Genomic DNA, 20,431 nt, shown 5'->3' on the forward strand with positions numbered 1-20,431 from the left:
ACTGAATGATGCACATTTATTTACCCACCTGCTGTCCTGAAACTAACTACAGTATATTTTCATCTTTTAATCACTTATACTTTGTAAGTCTCTCATATCTGCCTCATTCCATGGCCTTTACTATCAGTGTGTAATGGTTGCAATTTTTTTTTAATTATTCCATGTAGTTGCATATTTTGAATGGTTATTGTCTACATTCAATTACTGCCTTTAAACTTACATTATAAATGGTTTTGTAGTAAAGAGGTTTTCTGTCCATTTCATGCATCCATTTTCCATACTGATTTTCTTATACAGGGTCGTGGGGGAGTCTGGAGCCTATCCCAGGGAGCTTGAGGCACAAGACGGGGACACCCTGGACGGGGTCCCAACTCATCGCAGGGCACATTCACACACCCATTCACACACTACGGACAATTTGGAAATGCCAATCAGCCTACAGCGCATGTCTTTGGACTGGGGGAGGAAACCAGAATACCCAGATGAAACCCCTGAAGCATAGAGTGAACATGCAAACTCTGCGTGCACAGGGACTCAAACCCCAAACCCTGGAGTTACAAGGCAAATGTGCTAACCACTAACCACCTTTAATGAAAAGGTGTTCTTAAATGTTATGCCACAGCTTTGATTTCAGTCTATTTATATACCAGATATAATCTGGTATATAAACAGAAGGTTAAGAGTAGAGCTGATCCATGAATGCACCCAGATAAAGAGCATCAATAAAGCCATACATTAATTTGCAATTGATGATTTTGAATAACATTTCTTTTATCCTTAGGGATGTGCTGTCTCCCTATTACAGCTATTAATGTACAAGCTTGCCTACCTGTACATTTGAATAATTGAGTTCAATGTGTGTTTTATGCATGACAGTGCCTTGGCATGGGGCTTTTGTTAGCAGTAATTGGGTCGGCACTTAGTTCAAAGCCTGTAGCAGCTTTATGCCTGTTTAGTGCATTAGTTTAAGAAAAGAGGCTGAATTTTTGGAGTATAAAAGCCCAAAATGAACAGAAAAGTCCGAGTTGAGATCTCAAACCTGCCAAATGCTTAAAGGCTGACATTCTCAAAATGAAGCTAAAAGTTATGTTAGTCATTCATCTAGTGCCCTACATTTGTTTGTATCATTGCCAGAGAGCAGATATACTGGGATCAGATCCCACATTGAAATGTCAATTTGATTATTGTAATACTGAGTACAAATAGACTGACTTTATACTCAATTTATGTCTTGAAGTATTGTGGATTAGCCAATAAGTCTCAGTTATTCTTGATGTTTCTTCCAAATGCCTTCCTGTGAAATTTGTCCTTGTTACTGTGACTACTACATTTTCTTTTGGCATCTATTATGAAAAAGCTCTATACAAACACTATTAAAATAATATACTCTATTTAATTGAATCTAACCAGAAAACTCTACACTGTACTCTACACTTACTAGTCTAACCAGTTAGGTAGGCTATTAATGAAATGAATATGACATATTATTTACATTTACATTTATTCATTCAGTCACTTTTATCCAAAGCGACTGACAAATGAGAAATGCAAGCAAAATTAAATGTTTAGCATTTAATTAGTTTAGTCAGCATTACAGAAATATTATACTTGAATTTAATAATAAGGCAACAATAATACAATATTATACAACACTATATTTTAAATTCATTCATTGTGCTATATTCATCACCACCTCAGTTAATGAGATGTCACTCACTAAACACTTCTACACACTACAATAAAAAGCCACAAAAAAAAAAATGAAGTGAAAACTGATCAATATGCAAAACTATAGAGAAAGAAATACTTTTTGTCAAGGAAACATAATCAACCATATTCTAAAGAGAATAAATTTTTGCTACACTGACTAATCAGGCCTCATTAGTAAACCTAATATCTGTAGTTTAACAGGAACCTAAATGCATTACTCTCAATAAAAGAAGCAGTGAGTCTCTAAATATGAAATGGAAATTGGTTTCACTTACTGTATAAGCTGTACCAGTGAAAAATGCTAGTTGTGTAGGTAACTGGTTCCATGAACACTAGGATAACTACCAGGGATAGTGAATATCACCTAGATCTCTTCTTGTGCATGTACCAGATTGATGTGTTCATCCATTGTTCCCTGTCACTAAACAGCGATGAATTGTGTTGCTTGTTTTGGTGTTGGGAAACTCTTTACTGAGTTGGTGGTGGATATTGTAGTTTAAAGGAAAAGTGTTTTTCGTTAGGTAATCTAGCTAACCTAGCAGGGTCAACAGCAATCAAGAGATCATAAGGAAGAAGAAAGTGTTTGCTGTGCTTGGCCACAGTCCACATGGTCAGGAGACTGCGGGGCTGTGGGCGTGAGCCGAAGCACAGATGGATACCCCACTAAGCTCAAACATGAGGGGAAATGAAGGGAAACACACTCCAGCCCCTGCAGGCATCACAAGCTCAGTAGAAAGAGGACAGCACAGTAAGTGATAGCTAGATTAAAAGATTAACAAGGGAACCCAACTTAACTCAAGCTATCAACCACGGACTTCCAAATGGAAGTATGAAAATTACATCAATCACAGGCAAAGAAATCATTGAAGATGATAGGTCTTTATGGCCAGCTTTGAAGGAGGCGATACCTGTAGCTCCAACTTGAGCCTCAAGCTGTTATGCAAATAACTCCATATGGTGTACATGAGGTCTGATATGTACAAAGCAATAAGAAGAATGATGGCTGTATGACAACAGTATTTATTGCAAATACTATATCATACATCACTTTGTGACTTTGTTGAAAAGGTCTTGGCATGTGGACAAGAAGGTATCCTGGTGATATTCACCATTCCAGGTGGTTAGAGCCACCTCCTCAGCAGCTGTATATGATATGGCCATAATTTGGTTGATTTGATATACATATAACTCATTATATGTATGTACTAGGATACATGTCATGTAAATAAGGCTACATATAAATATAAATCGAAAACATCAATATTGATTATATAAAAATGGTGGCAGTTTTGCAAGAGGGTAATCTTAATCTTATCCATCCATCCATCCATCTTCTATACCACTTATCCTTCCTTCAGGGTCATGGGGAAACCTGGAGTCTATCCCAGGGAGCATCGGGCACAAGGTGGGGTACATCCTGGACTGGGTGCCAATCCGCAGGGCACAATCACATACACACATTCACACACCCATTCATACACTACGGACACTTTGGACATGCCAATCAGCCTACCATTCATGTCTTTGGACTGGGGGAGGAAACCGGAGTACCCGGGGGAAAACCCCGCAGCACGGGGAGAACATGCAAACTCCCATCTTAATCTTATGTATATTTTATTACTCATTTCCACCTTAAACTAAGCCCTATATTCACTGCTGTGGCTTCCAGACAAACAGAAACCTGTTCTTTTCTCCTAAACCCGTACAAAGACTTAGCATTGATGGTGGGGTTCAGGTTAGTTGATTTCTGCAATGTTCATACTGTATGCCAGGGTGACTGTGGCCATCACGTTGGAGTAGTGCAGACATTATAGTCAGGCAATAAATATATCCGTCATCATGCATGCTTATCCAAATTGGCTGGTGGTCTCTAAATGCAGATGTGGTTCATTTAGCTGGATTTTAAAACTTCTCTGCATTGCATACCTTATAAAACCCAACGATCTCAAAATATTTAGTGGAGGCCACAGTGGCACACACACATGCACGCTGTAGGTGATGACAGCCTTTAAATCAATGCCATTTAAAGTAAGTGCAGAATAAAGAAAGCCAGAGATCTCATTACCACACTACAAAGTGTATGCGTGAGTGTGCGTCGTGTGAGTGAGTGAGTGAGTGAGAGAGAGAGAGAGAGAGAGAGAGAGAGAGAGAGAGAGAGAGAGAGAGATCTGGAACGGTAATCTTTGTGTGAGTGGGATGTGTGTGAAAAATGCCACACACACACACACACACACACACACACACACACACACACACACACACACACACACAAATTCATGTGCATTTGTCTTATTAGCCTTATGAGGTCCTTTCATTAATGCAACTAATTAATGTTATGCTACTCCTAAATCTAGGCCAAACCTTAATATTAGTGACAAAAAGGAAACTTTTTTGCTCTTTTATTTATGTATTTATTTATTCAATGTTTCAAATGTAAAGTAAGTAAATAAATAAGTAAGTAAATAAATAAATAAATAGTATTTTAAAAAGCAGTTTGACAGTTCTGAACTCGTGTGGACATTTGTCTGGTCCCCACAAGTTCAGAACTGTCATACATTCCAGTGTATCCCTACCCTTGTCCCTGTTTAATCTCCACCATATAAAAACATGCCCCACCCCACTCCCAACTCCTCCAACACAACCATACACACATGCACACACCAATTTTGCTGACCTTAACCACAAAGATTTAGCTTATTTTAAATATAAAATTATAGTGAGATTCTGGCTCATTAAAGTAAACAATAATAAAAGTTTGTCTTAAAGTTGGTGGAATGTTCTTATGGCTTTAAAAAAAAAAAAAAAAGGAGAAACCCAGCTAAAATTTTAGGTCAGCAGAAAATTTCCTGAACGTTATAGTTCTATGGAACACTATGGTTCGTGTCCTTCGATATCCAATTTGATTTTCATTCAATTCATCGCTAACATTTTCTGGGCGTTTTTGATTTTTAACATAACATCTATAGAAACATTCAATTAATTAAAACAGTTTGTTGAAATGCAAAAATATGTCCATAATATTGTCTAACTTTCCAAGAACATTGTAAAAGGAACCAGTATTTTATTACCTGTTTTCAGCACATTGGTGAAATGTTTGGTGTATTTGAAAGGGAGTGGTGAATTTGTGTTTTCAACACATAAAGGCAAAGTGTTTAAAGAGAGCATATGGTAGCTAATAACTCATTCTAACAATTTATCTAATGTAATCTAAAAGCAAAATATCAGCCTGCAGGTCTTTGGATGTTAATGTTGGATGTTAATATAATTACAATCAAAGCACATGGGTTGGATTACAGTCACTGGAAGCCAGAAAGACCACCATGTATTAATCGCATTATAAAGAACACTGGTATGTACTGTATGTACAGTGGTGCTTGAAAGTTTGTGAACCCTTTATTTTTCTACATGTAATTTCTACATATCTACATGAATATGACCTAAAACATCATCAGATTTTCACACAAGTCCTAAAAGTAGACAATGAGAACACAATTAAACAAATGAGACAGAAATATTTTACTTGATCATTTATCTATTGAAACTGATTCAATATTACATCTCTGTGAGAGGCAAAAGTTTGAGAACCTTTGCTTTCAGTATCTGGTGTGACCCCCTTGTGCTGCAAAAACTGCAAATAAACATTTCCGGTAACTGTTGATCAGTCCTGCACATCGACTTGGAGGAATTTTAGTCCATTTCTCAGTACAGAACAGCTTCAACTCTGGAATGTTGGTGGGTTTCCTCACATGAACTGCTTGCTTCTGGTTCCTCCACAACATTTTATTACATTAAGGTCAGGACATTGACTTTGCCATTCCAAAACATTAACTTTATTCTTCTTTATCCATTATTTGGTAGAATGACTTGTATGCTTGGGGTTGTTGTCTTGCTGCATCACCCACTTTCTCTTGAGATCCTGTTCACAGACAGATGTCTTGACATTTTCCTTTAGGATTCGCTGGTATAATTCAGAATTCATCGTTCCATCAATGATGGCAAGCCATCCTGGCCCAAACCATGATACTACCACTACCATGTTTCACAGACGGGATAAGGTTCTTACACTGGAATGCAGTGTTTTCCTTTCTCCAAACATAATGAATCCTCTTAAAAACCAAAAAGTTCTATTTTGGTTTCATCCATCCACAAAACATTTATATCTATAGACTTCTGGCTTGTCCACATGATCTTTAGCAATTGCAGATGGGCAGCAATGTTTTGGAGAGCAGTGACTTTCTCCTTGCACCCCTGTCATGCACAGCATTGTTGTTCAGTGTTCTCCTGATGGTGGACTCATGAACATTAACATTAGCCAATGTGAGAGACGCCTTTAGCTGCTTAGAAGTTACCCTGGGTTCCTTTGTAATCTCACAGACTATTACATGACTTGATCTTTGTTGGGCGGCCACTCCTGGGATTGATAATAATGATCTTGAAATTCCTCCATTTGTACACAATCTCTCTGACTGTGGATTGGTGGAGTCCAAGCTCTTTAGAGATGGTTTTTAACCTTTTCCAGCCTGATGAGCATCAACAACTCTTTTTTCTGTCCTCAGAAATCTCCTTTGTTCATGCCATGATACACTTCCACAAACATGTATTGTGAAGATCAGACTTTGATAGATCCCTGTTCTTTAAATAAATCATGGTACTCACTCACACCTGATTCTCATCACATTGATTGAAAACACCTGATTCTAATTTCACCTTCAAATTAACTGCTAATCCTAGAGGTTCACATAATTTTGCCACTCACAGATATGTAATGTTAGATCATTTTCCTCAATAAATAAATGACCAAGTATAATATTTTTGTCTTGTCTAATTGGGTTATATTTATCTTCTTTTAGGACTTGTGTGAAACTCTGATGATGTTTGAGGTCGTATTTATGCAGAAATATAGAAAATTCTAAAAGGTTCACAAACTTTCAAGCACTCTGTAAGCGTGTGCTTTACTATGCTTAATGGCCCGTATTTTAACAGTAATGTTATACTGCATTTTCATAGAATCTGACACGAATTGTAACAGTATGGGGTAATAAGGAATTCCGCCTTTAGGCTGCCAGTCATGGCTTGTTAAGCCATTAACAGCTCGTTAGCTCCTACAACTCGTTAGTCCAGGCTCTGAAAGTGATCAGTGCCGCTATTGAGTTAACACCTCAGAGGCTGAGGTTGATGTAACATCCACCCAGAAGTCTTTGGTTTCACAGGGCAGAGGGTTTTTTTTTCACACAGGCAGCAGAGGGGCATCTGAGAGGGCCCAGAGGCTTGGTCACTAAGATCCCTTAACACGTTAGCAAAACACCAGCTGGAAATAGATGGAAAGCATAACACCCTCAGACAGCTGTGCAGATGAGAGGAGTGGGAAAAGGAAGAGAGAGAGTGAGAGAGGGAGGAAAGCCTGATAGCAAAATTGCTGTGGCACAGATCCGGCCCACACTTGACACTTCTGGCCCACACTTCCAGCCCACATATCACGTGGAATGATGGCACTTGGGTGGTCCACTCCTGTTTGCCAGATTTGGGCCACAAGCAAGCCATAGCAATGCCGCATTTATGCCAAAGGTGGCCCAGATTTTTTTTCTGATATTTGGGCCATATTCACTATTTATCACATGGGCCACTTTAGGGTCACATACAGATTAAACATTGCAATGAGCACTGCATCTTTGCCTAAAAAGGCCCACTTGTGATTTGGGATATTTGGGCCATATTTGCTATTTTACTTGTGGGCCACTTCAGGCGCATATCCATTTTGTCTGGGCCAAAAGAAGGCCAGCAGTCATCACTGCCTGAAGTGGCCCACATCTGGATGCTATCTGGGAAGGGTCTGAATAGTGATTAGTAAGCAAGAGACATAAGAAGCAAGGATGGAGAGAGAGAGAGAGAGAGAGAGAGAGAGAGAGAGAGAGAGAGAGAGAGAGAGCAATGACAGAAACCAGGTAAAGAAATGAAAAGCAGAAAGGGGTGAATACTATGCGAAGCATTATTCTATCTCTATCATTTTTACTCCTACACACACATTAACATACCCCTGAACTAAAAAATGGGATATTCATAAGGTTAACACTTATTGCGTACCTGATATCTATTACTCAGGTATTTGGGTGGAATTTGTTATCACGGTGTTAAATTCACATTTTTGGCATTTAAAACAGCAAACTAGAGTACAGGGTCAGTCATAGGTACAGAACCCCTGGAGCAGAGGGCAAAGGGTGGCAGCATGGTGGTGCTTGGATTTGAACTCTTCACCTTTCAATTAGTAACCCAGAGTTCTGACCACGGAGCCATCACTGCCATGAGCTAGTTAATATTATTGATGAACTAAATTGTGATTGTGATTGTTCTATAATAAGAGCTTTGGCTACTGTTAAAAACATCACTAAGATTATGACAATGCAAATCGAGATACTGAAATCCCACTCATGTCCTTTCTACCTGTGACAAATTTGGGCTGATTTACTAACAGGTAGCTAGGCAGCTACAGTAGCTATTTGGAATGACAGAAAGATTTTCCAATTTACTCTTCCGATGCTCTTTAATAATTCTTGTACATTGAAAAAAAAGTATTTATTAATTAACCCATGGTTTATTTTCCTTTTTAAATTTCTTGAATTCCACCAACAGACTCCCATGACTTGGCTTTCCAAGGGTAAATCTGATTTCTTAGGTCTTGACTTTTTGCATGTGTGAACAGAATTTGTACTTTTCAGGATAAGGTCAGGATTGCATCTTTCACATGAGCAAAATAGCAAGTCTTGTCTCATTTGCGCTAATAAATATACAAGTTGGGAGATTTCCAGCTTAAGATGCAAAATATAGGAAAGTGTCAGCGCAAACTGAATCATTTTGCACCTGCAGAGTGATTTATTAAGCCTGAAAATCACTTTGGGAATATCGATTGTGAACGCAAATTAGTATGAGTGAAAGGCATGTATTTCATTTTTGGAAGATACATCATACCATTAACTTGGTGTCTCAAAACAATTTAGAAAACCAAACAATATACTTTAAATTATTTATTATTGCCACAGTTTCATATTAGATATTCACTGCATGTTTGCAGATCCAATTGAGACAACATTTTAACAGAGCATTTGCAAAGGTTCGTTCACATATAACTTTAACAAAATGCACACTAATGTCCACATTCTTATTTTATGTTTGTATTGTATTTTTTTTAGCAGTTTTTCAATGTATCTCATCACTTTTGATGGCTGTCAAGTTTCATTTTGACTCATCCAGGAGTCTCTTTAAGACCTGAAGACCTGCATATAAAATGTGTCCAATTGAATGCAAAATTTTTCAATGATTATTTGAGATCCTTAATAAATCAGCACCTGATTATCCACATTGCAATTTTTTTTTTCCAGATATGGGCTCCCATTTCCCATTTGGTTGTTAATGTAATTAATCAGGTGTGCTTATACTAGATAGTGTGGAGTGGGATTAAGTTAACTAGCTAGCTTCCAACATGGAGATGTCACTGTGGCGTTTGTTTTTACATGAAGACAATGTGCTAAGAACTTAAAGAGGCTGGTGTTGGTTTTTGTCGATGTTGTTGTTCTTGTTCCAATGTTTTTAGCTCGAGAAATGCAACACAGCGAGCATGTGAACACATGAAATCCGATTTAACTGGTCAAACTGAGCTGCATGTCAGTGAGGTTTGACTGTAATCAGATCTGGAATCCTAAAATGTGGCGAATCTGATTGAAAAACTTTAAACTGAAGAAAATGTTTGTTGCTTAAATTGGATATGCTAGCAAATCAGATTTGAGCTGCCTATTTGAACAAAGTTGTCATCTCTCTTTCTCTTACATACACACACACACACACACACACACACACACACACACACACCCTTCTAGTAACTCTTTCTTGTTGCTGTCAGACTCCTTCCCCATGTGTGCTGATTGATGACTTCATAGGGGAATTAACATGACACCCTGTGTGGACTTTACCCAACTGCTACTTGTATGAAACCCTGTCCTCCCTACAAACCTCCCAGTACCAATATCCATCTCTTTTCTTCCCTCCTTTCCTCGCTCTCATTTAATCTCCTCTCACTCCTTAACACTCCACACTGTTTCCAATTAAGTTTTCCCTTTTTTCCTGTCACGTCTTCTGCCCTACTGATTAAAAACTAGCTTAACCATGTCTTTATCCAATATACTTGTTCTGGTTGTCTGAATATCTGCACTTTATCATTCTTTTTTTAAGCCACATTCCATGTATTGTCTCTATTTCCAGATCCATGTTTCCCACACACACACACACACACACACACACACACACACACACACACACACACACACACACACACACACACACACACACACACATGGTGAGCAGATTGTGCGTGCAGTGTTCTCACAGGACCGCAGAAACATAGTGCTATAGTTCAGCTTGGAGAGAAGAATAAATATTGGCAGTCAGAGTTCTCAGCCTTTCACCTCCACAATCTAGACTTCAACAACTTTTAGAGTCCTGATTTTCTGATGTACACCAAATTTTCAGCCAATGATCACAAACAAGTAGCTGGTGCAAACCCCCCAGTCCTGCATTGCCTATCTGTGCTTAGAATGTTCATAATTGAACATCAAGGCAAATTATTTCTGAGAAACATCTCCATGCTTCTTTTGTTGATCATACAGTTCAAATGCCTTGGAGAGATGTGATCTGCTCTGGTCTGCAAATCTGATTTGAACATTATTTACCACCAGATAAAATAATTCTAAAGCTCTTTTGTTTGGATCGCTGGTACTGTACATATGCACAAAACCTAACAATGTTTCTCAACTAAAACTTTATTACTAGTCGACTAAATCAAAGGGTAATCTTATTACATGGATTTAGCGGCATTTCAAATTGTTGCGAATTCTCTTTTTTGATTTATTTTTTTTTTTGTTTCCCAGATTTCTGTTTGATAGTACAGCTGTACAATGCTGTTCCAGTTTCCATTTTGAGTTTTCCGCATATCTCTGCTGTATTCATTAGAAACAGACCATCTTGTCTAGTCACTTTGATGTTTTTCTCTCTGTGTTTGTCATGTTTAGGTTCACAGATGCACAATCAGCAAGAATATTGCCTGTTCAACTTTTTTTTATAGCTTGGCTGTACACATCAAGATTGTTTAAGATCAACGTTGGAGGCCATGTTTCCAAAACATTTGCAGTCAGAAGTCAGAGGCTTGCAAGCACAGAGAGCAGCAGAACATAAAAGTGCCTTCACTTGCTTTCTTGTCCTGAGCAGACTTAAAGGCCTGTCCTTCATTATGTTGGAACCTGGCTTGTCTTTTGTACACACAGAATTATTCACATAGTCCAGAATTAGTCACAAGTGCAGAATTATTGGCTCCCTTCAAGAAAGAAAAAAGGTTAGTGTGTAAAATTACTATTAAGTACAATCATGTGGCAAGAATTGGAGAAATGTGCATACTGACCTCCATGCACAGTGGTGAGGCAAAGAGGGAGCCAAAATAAATCACAATTTTAAAATTGCACAGTTTAGCAATGACCTTTTTAACCCACATCACTTGATTCATATGTGCTACTGATGTGAGAGCAAGCATTTCTATCATGAAAACCATCGTAGCTGTGCCGATAAAACCTGGGAAATGGGGATAGCTTAAGCTGGCCCACCTACAGTTACAACACATTTATCTTAATATTGTGCCGTGAGACAAAGAAACAATGAAGAAACAGCATATTATTGTTTCTTTCTCACCGCCCATAATTATTATACCATAAACACTTTGCCATAAAACTACAAGTTGCATAGTCATGACATCATTGTAGATTCTGATATTAAATAAAGTTCAGAGAATATAATGGAATTTCACTAGATTTCACTTATACGTATGTATGCTCAAGTGAAAATAGAGCTGGAACGTAAAACAAGCGCAGCAGGACACTGGGCTCTCGTGAGTTGGTGTAAATTGAAGCTCTTGTTTAATCAGTAAGGTTACCTGTGGCTTATAAGAGAAAACACGCTTCAACCATGTCCAGTCTAAATTGACCTTTAGATGCCATCTCAAAACAACTGCTGTTTAGGAAGAAGCCCTTACTGGGAGCGACTCACAAAATCCAGCCTCTGAACTTTGCAATGCGTCTTTGGGATAAAATGAGATGAGTCAGATGAGATTAAAATCAAACATTCTGGCTGTGAACACTATCAGCATGCTTGGAATAAACTGGAGACTGCACACAAGGAAAATCCCCTAAACTCACCACAAAATATGGATTTGGATCATTGATGCTTTAGGGCTGTTTTGTGGCTGGGGGTCCAGGTGGCATTATTAATTCAGGGTATTTCAGCCCAAAACTTGGTTGCCTCTGACAAGAGGTTCAGATCTGACCTGGAAAGATGAAAAGACGAAGACCCCACACAATCTAAATAAAAACAGAAGTGCAGGGCACAAAATCAGTGAACCTGTCTGTCTCCAGATTTGAACCCTTCTGGAAAGTCCACATGCACAACCTAAGAATATAAAAGAGTTTAAAATGTTCTGAATGGAAGCGTGGCCCTGTACAGGTGTCTTCGACCAGATGATGTTATACTCATGCACAGCTTCAGGGGGATTATTTTGAGGGATTCTTTAAAGAACCAATGAGGAAATAAAAATTTCATTGCAAATCCTCAAGTAGTACGGACCATATAACGGGCAGGGGTTATTGTATCATAAAATATAAGAGCCAATCATGTTTCAAAATGCAAGTATGTGTCAGATTTGCATATTTGAAGATCCTGGATTTGTTGATGAGGGTAAAAGTGTCATTGATTGATTGATTCATTCATTCATTCATCTTCAGCAAATGCTTTATCCTGGATCACTGGGCACAAGGCAGAGACTCACCCTTATTGGGAGATCAGACCATCATAGGTCACCATAAACACAGTCTTCCTACTGGCATGTTTTTGGAGGTGGGAAGAAACCAGAGACCCCAGAAGAAACCCACAAGTATAACATGCACAAAAATTCAGTACAGACAGTAACCCAAGCTCAGGATTGAGAAGAGGACCTTGGAACTATAACGCGGCAACGCTCACAAAATTGTTTACAGTAGCTTGTCTTGTTTAAAAATAAGTTCAGGGCAAAGTGTGAGACTTAGCGACTACCTCATCTTACACTCAATTGATATTCAGTGACTGTTCTCACAGTTAATGTACTTAGTTCTAAATGTAGCCCATTTTGTCCCAGTACATGCTTGTAGATTTTTAATTTGTTTAATGACACTTGTAAATGTCGCTGTTGCTTTTACCCTTGAGGCCTGCACACACATACACACACACACACACACACACACACACACACACACACACACACACACACACACACATACACACACGCAAACACACAGGAAGAACGAAAGAGGGAGAGAAAGACAGACAGAGAGAGAGAGAGAGAGAGAGAGAGAGAGAGAGAGAGAGAAAGAGAGAGAGAGAGCAAATGGGGATGTTTTGTCTGAGAAGGAAGACTATTTCCCTTTTAAATATTTATAAAACAATAAGCAGAGAGGCCAGAGCAATTAGAAAACATTTAATAGACTTCAGAGGTACTTAGAGGGTCATGCTCTCCTCTCTCTAAGGACACGAGAGACACGATTTCTCTGTGATTATTTGTTTATTAAAGCCTAAATGCTTTCAGCTTTAAATGTAATTCGCAATTTGCATGACTCTTCTTCGTACCATAGGAGGCACCATTATGGCTTTGATTTGTGGCTTTATAACATTATTTTTTTCACTTTTACGATCGTGCATTAGCATGTGGTGGGATTTAACATTTAGTTCCGGACAGGCTTCTTCTCTCAGCAGGAGAGAAACAGGTGCTCAAAGTTTGAAAGGGGCACATGGATCAAGATCTGAAAACAAATAACTGACATGTGTTTCCTGTTGCTCTGCTTTTTTAAAATTCAGCTTGTGAGCAGATTGTAAAAGCTTGTTCTAATATGTTATTTCTTCTGTAGTAACAACTTACACAGGAACTTGTATAGTGGACATTACATGTAAAGGGATTAAAAATAATATGTGTAATTGTTGCTATGGTGAAACTTTATTTGATGAGACATTTATTTAACGCTAAGGCGGCATTCAAAATCACGTGCTGTGACAGTACTTACTGCATTGGATTCAGGACCAACTGCTCGGCCGTTGATGTAGTACGTACTGATCAGTCTACACTACCGGTCAAAAGTTTTAACACTTGACTGAAAGTTTTTCATGATCTTAAAAACCTTTTGAACTGAAGGTGTATGATTACACGTTTGAAATCGGTGTTGTAGAGAAAAATATAATTGTGTCAACATATTCACTTCTTTCATTAGAAAACATTTTATTTACAAAAAAAATTCTTTTTAAATAGGTTACTTGGAGCGAAATATTCTGAAAAGCAGCCAATAAGTATCCAGCATAGGCGGGAACTCCTGTAATACTGTTTAAAAAGCATCTCGGGTGGATTCCTCAAGTAGTCAGTTGAGAAAATGCCAAGAATACATTTCTGGAAATTCTATGCAAAAAGGGTGTCTACTTGAAAGATGCTAAAATATTACATTATTTTGATGTACTTTGGATTTTTTATCACAACATAATTCCCATAATTCAATTTCTCAATTTTGATGACTTTATTATTATTATTATTATTATTATTATTATTATTATTATTATTATTATTAAATATGGGGGGGAAATAATCAAAATAAAGAATGAGTGTTTCTAAACTTTTGACCGGTAGTGTAAGTGTGTAAGTATGCTACTACAGTCACCTACAACTTAAAAAGAACCGACACGCTATCTTCTGTCCATTTTAGATTCTGACAGCTCTCACGCCAGTCCCATTGCCTTATGGGATAGCGTAGTGTCCATTGGTTCCATACTGCAGAATCTCAGCAGAAGTAGTAGGTCATCCAGGAATTTCTCACCTATTGCTTTATGAATACTGAGAATTCGGACATACTACACCTTTGGCGTACTGCTTTTCTCCTACTGTATAGTTGGATAGTAGGGATATTCGGCTGTTCTTCTCCCCAATTTACCAAATGCCACCCACCAGCCAGCTCTCTCCAATCATACGACAGCTACAGTACCAACCCAGGAGGGTGAAAGCGAACACGTGCTACCTCCAAAAAACATGAAGCCAGCCAATTGCATCTATTTCAACTGCTGCTTATGCTGCATCCAACTCTTTTCTGTTGCATCTTTCTGGAGACCCTAAAGCTGTTTCTTTAAGTTTACTGTCACAGGAAAGTCTTCAAAACAGAATCCTGTAACATGACAAGCTAAATTATTTTGTTTGTTTTTCTCTTATTAAGTTCAAGTGAAAGAAAACAAAGAGAAGCTGGTGAGGGAACGAGGTTCATGAGGTTTGTAGCTGCTATAACGTAATTTGTGACAACTGGAACTAACTTGTTTTGTGGTCATTCCACGACATTAAAGAGATCAAATCTATGACATGTAGTATAAAACTGTAAACGTTGGCAAATGACTATGGCATAAGAGGTATAAAACACTGCGGGATGTATTGTTATTGCGAAATAATCAAATTTGTTGTGGTAATATTAACTAGTAGTTGATTATTTTCCTATAACAGCATGCCCCATCATGTTTCATTCTTTATATACTGCATAATTGAAAGAAATATGTGGAAATAAGGGGGCACAGAGACTTAGTGGTTAGTATGTTTGCCTCGCACCTGCGGGGTTGGGGATTTGATTCTCGCCTCTGCACTGTGTGCATGGAGTTTGCATGTTCTCCCTGTGCTTCAGGGGTTTCCTCTGGGTACTCCGGTTTCCTCCCCAAGTCCAAAAACATGTGTTGTAGGCTGACTGGCATCTCTAAATTGTCCATAGTGTGAGAATGGGTGTGAATGTGTGTGTGATTGTGCCCTGCGATGGATTGGCACCCTGTCCAAGGTGTCCCCCGCCTTGTGCCCTGGGATAGGCTCCAAGCTCCCCACAACCCTGTGTAGGATAAGCAGTACAGAAGATGGGTGTGAAAATAAAGTGTGTAATTGATATGCATTTCAAAAATCAAAGCACCAAGGTAGATGTGTGTCAGTAGAGTTAGCCTATATTAGGAAACCAAAAGTAGAATGTGAGGTTTGAAATATTTAAATGTGGATAGCTTTGCCTTCAAATGCATTAATGTTATGAGAACTTCAATAGTCTTGGAAAGGTGAAAATTTGTTCTGACAGTTCTAGCATGCATGAAATGAATACAGATTTATGAATGAAGCGGAGACTCCAGCTCGATCAGTTATTCCATTACTCCCACCACATCTGCCGTTCCAGCACTATTTATCATAATAGGACTGAAGAAAATGCATAAAGAGGTAAACAAACAGAGAACAAATGGATAGAAGGACTGGTTTCAAAGCCTCTCAATTTAATGGGCCTCAGCTCTGAACGCACATGGGGTGAAATAATGAATGAATGCTTATTATAAATTGCCGCATCTTATTAGGCATGAGCGAGGATGCACAGATGAGTTCCTGCAGGTCTGTTTATATACACAGCAGCTCTGAGCAGTGTGCTACATGTGGTGCCAAAATACACACAGAGAAACACACACGTGTACATTTACCACTAATGCAAATACTTATAGCAGTCCTAACGCATGCTATTATAATATACAGTATTCTAACTATTTCAAATTTATATATCCACACACACACACACACACACACACACACACACACACACACACAGGAAGGAAATATGGTGACTCACTCTCTAGCTGATGGTGTGTGGTATTCATGTGGCACTGAGCCACAGAAATGCACTGCAGCAAAGCTGACTGACAAAACACACAGACACACACACACACACACACACACACACAATTACGAGTACTGTATAAATACAGCGTGAACAGACTTAATGAAAGAGACCCAACAGCTCAACAGATCTTATACAGTTACAGTTTATGGCTGCAGTGTGAGTCGTTAAAGCATATGGCAGTAAGCATGTGTGTGCATGTGTGTGTTTGTGTGTGTGTGTGTGTGTGTGTGTGGTGTTTTTGATGATGATAGTTACAGATGAACAGATGGCCAGACAGTATCATTGCAGTGTCTGTTTAACACAGCACCGATGAAATACTGTAATAGAGACAGTGACAGAGTTTAGTGTGTATGTGTGTGTGTGTGTGTGTGTGAGAGAGAGAGAGAGAGAGAGAGAGAGAGAGAGAGAGAGAGAGAGAGAGAGAGATCTAGAACAGTAAGAGTGAGGGTACACATGTACATGTATGTGTCATATTGCAATAAATATGTAAAAAATATATATATATATATATATATATGTTATGTATATAATGTAGATTTGATTAGACATGCATGCACTATATCTCTGAGTGTATGATCAGATTTCTCTCTCTCTCTCTCTCTCTCTCTCTCTCTCTCTCTCTCTCTCTCTCTCTCTCTCTTGTTTGTTCTTTCTTTCTTTGCTTATCTCCTTTCATCATATGGGTGGTCCTTAGACTTTTTGGGGTCAGCAGCAGCAGGTGTGTGCGTGTCTTCTAAGGATGTTGATTTGCAGATTGCATCTCTTTGCACATATAAGAAATGAGTGTAACTGTTTAAGCAATAAGCCCACATTATCACTATCTCTGTGCATACTTGCTGGGTTCAAATACTCTGCCATTTCTCAAGTTCGTCTCCATCTACTGCACCTATAGCATATCTGTGATTACCACTGACTAGAATTTTGACAGTGTTTCCTGCACTGAATCAAAAAAAAAAAAAAAAGAGTTAATTCAAAAGTTACATAATGTACAGTAAGTCTAAGGGCGGCTGTTCGATAATAAAAGATTATGCAAAACAAATCTTGTAGAACATTTTCGTCAAAGGCATTCGTAAATTAAGTTCTATATCTACTGCTGGAGCATTCCTTTAAAGACTTGTGGCTGTCCAGGTTAGGAATAAGTATAACAGTATAAAATCTGTCAATATAAATATAATAGTTATATTTAAAAGCCTTTGTTCCTTCATCAATCTGTGAAGTAAAATTCAGTTCCAGAACTTTATAGTGAAACAATAGCAGTGATGCTGCAGTCATTAATCTGCAAACCCTAATACAGAATACTGCACATCCTGCATTAATATACACTGGTAATAAAACATGCCTTTTGTTTCTTAATGAGATTAATATCTCATGATGATGTAATCCATGAATAAAATACACGGTCATGAAGTAAAGGATTTTTCACTTCATTTTGAAAGTTCCTTCCATATTTTTTTTTCTTTAATTAAATAGTATAATAGTCAGTGCTTTAATTGCTTTGGCACCAACCTAATAGTCTGTGAACATTAACAATCAAGAGGTTATAATCCCAATCCAGAAAACCAAGTATATCATGTATGTAGTATGTATTCATTCCAGCAAATACATTTGCTAGGTCGTCACATTAATCTTCATATGTGTGGTGGTCTAGTTTAATAAACATGGTGGTAAAAACAGTCAAGTTGCTTAAGGATAAGTCTAAAATCGTGCAAGTGAGATTTTGTTACACAGTGAATGTCACAGTTGTTGCATTGCTAGATGCCATAACAAACCATACATAAGACTAATCGAAACAGTTTGAAATGACAATGCGACTGTAAAAATGTTTGTGATGCTCCTGCACCATCACCATCAAAACAAAGAGTGCTTACACATTCTGTACACATGAGACAGCAGACAACGTTTTGAAATGACCTAATGAATATATGGGAAATGTAACCAACAGAACTCACTGAATTCAATTCAATATTCTTTGTATAGTGTTTTTTAACAATGCACATAGTCCCAAAGCAGCTTTACAAAAAATAGAAACTCAGGGTATACATTTTAAATTGATCATTTTATCCCTAATGAGCAAGCCAGATGCGATGGTGGCAAGGAAAAACTCCCTGAGACGATATGAGGAAGAAACCTTGAGAGGAACCAGACTCAAAAGGGAACCCATCCTCATCTGGTTGACTCCGGATAGTGCAATTATAAATAATTCCCTTCTATAACTGTGTACTATGTGGTCAAAAGTGCAAAACCTGGAAGTTCATTATAGTTTTCACATGAAGTCTTTTTTGTTGAAGTTATCAGCTTTTCACTGATGGAGACTTGAGTGCAAAACTGTTTGTTGCAGTTGCAGTCCTAAAGCTATCATAGCAATTGTACAGTTTTTAAGTGTTTTTAAGTGGTACCATCCACAGTAATCTCATCGATTCTTAGGCTGTCCTTGTGGGTCCATTCTCAGCAGCAACGAGTGATTTCCAATGATGAGAGCCAGAAGTACGGCATCAGGATGAATCAGGCAGGTCCAGAGAGCAGAAGGGGTCAGGATCACTGGTATCTCAGAAGTAGCATGTGTAGCGTGACAGAGGAAGAAAGGAAGAGAGAGAGAGAGAGAGAGAGAGAGAGAGAGAGAGAGAGAGAGAGAGAGAAAAATTATTGGGTAAATAATTAATAACTGAATTAATCAGTGATAAGGTTATTTGTATTTGTATATAGTTATTTGTACTGGTGTCTTAAAAAAACTGAAATCGAAGCTTTAAATACATTTTCTCTTTTGGGGGTAACCACATTTTGAAATGCTATGACTTTACTTGTGGTTGAGATACATGCAAAAGAATAATATGTTTCAGTTCAACGGTTCTCACAATATACAGTATAGTAGAAATTGTAATCATGTGAATTTGCGTTTTTATGACACTGACTGTTCCTTTCTTGTTTATTCAGAATTAGCAATGAGTTTATCACTGTAAAGCCAACAACCTTTCTATACCTTGCTGATACATTCTTAAGGGAACACTTCAGTGTTTTTCAACCTCATCGCAGTCTATTGCATTTGTAGTGTAGGCGTGATTACCACAGGAAAAAAAAAAAAAGAAGAAAAAAACAACAGATTTTTCCATATTGAGAAAAGAATGGAAAACCCATTTTCTACAGCTTCACTTATAATGGAAGCCTAAGTGCAGTTGCTGAACTTTGTCAATATATGTTTGAAATATGTCATGGGGAATTCAAAACTAACTGTTACAGTCTGGCAGTAAAGTTCTAGGAGAAAGGCTTACCGACGGTGTTACTGTATTGTTTTATGCTTTTTTGCATAATTAAGTGGGTCCATCTGAAGTGGTCCAAAAATGGTAAAACTGGTTGCTTGATCATTTTTCATATTTCAAAACATTTTGGAGTGATTACCTCTATGTATTGGCATTGCAAAACCACAATTTGTTTGTTTGATTTTGTTTGTTTTTACTTGGTTTAACTACGGTGGCCATCTTTGTGTCATGGCACACAAGACATTTTGGTTATACTTCTGTTTATGGAAACCTCAATATCTTGGCTCATGGTGGTCCTAGCTCCATGGAACAAAAACTGATCTCTATAGCGCATTACAAGGTACATGTACATCTATACACATTTTGCACATACATATTTCTTAGACTTAGAACTTAAGTCCAATGGTAATGCTCAAGATTGTTCACTGTTCCACTTTTAGGGTCAATTTATAATGAGAAGGGTTTCATTTTTTATGGGGTACCTAGGTAAGTATAGTGTACATGCAGAACATGTTCAGGTTTGAGACTTCTCTTATTTTTACGGGGTCATAATCTGCGATATTTGTTCATTTTCCCTCACTTTTGGGTTGAATATCTCTGGTGGGGGACCAGACACGAATCTGAAAAGTCCTTTATAGTAGCATTCTGTTGTATAAATTGTGAGTTTGAGATTCCACTGGTTACACTGCTTGG

Source organism: Ictalurus punctatus, chromosome 2 (genome assembly GCF_001660625.3).
Source record: "Ictalurus punctatus breed USDA103 chromosome 2, Coco_2.0, whole genome shotgun sequence".
Classification (NCBI taxonomy): domain Eukaryota; kingdom Metazoa; phylum Chordata; class Actinopteri; order Siluriformes; family Ictaluridae; genus Ictalurus; species Ictalurus punctatus.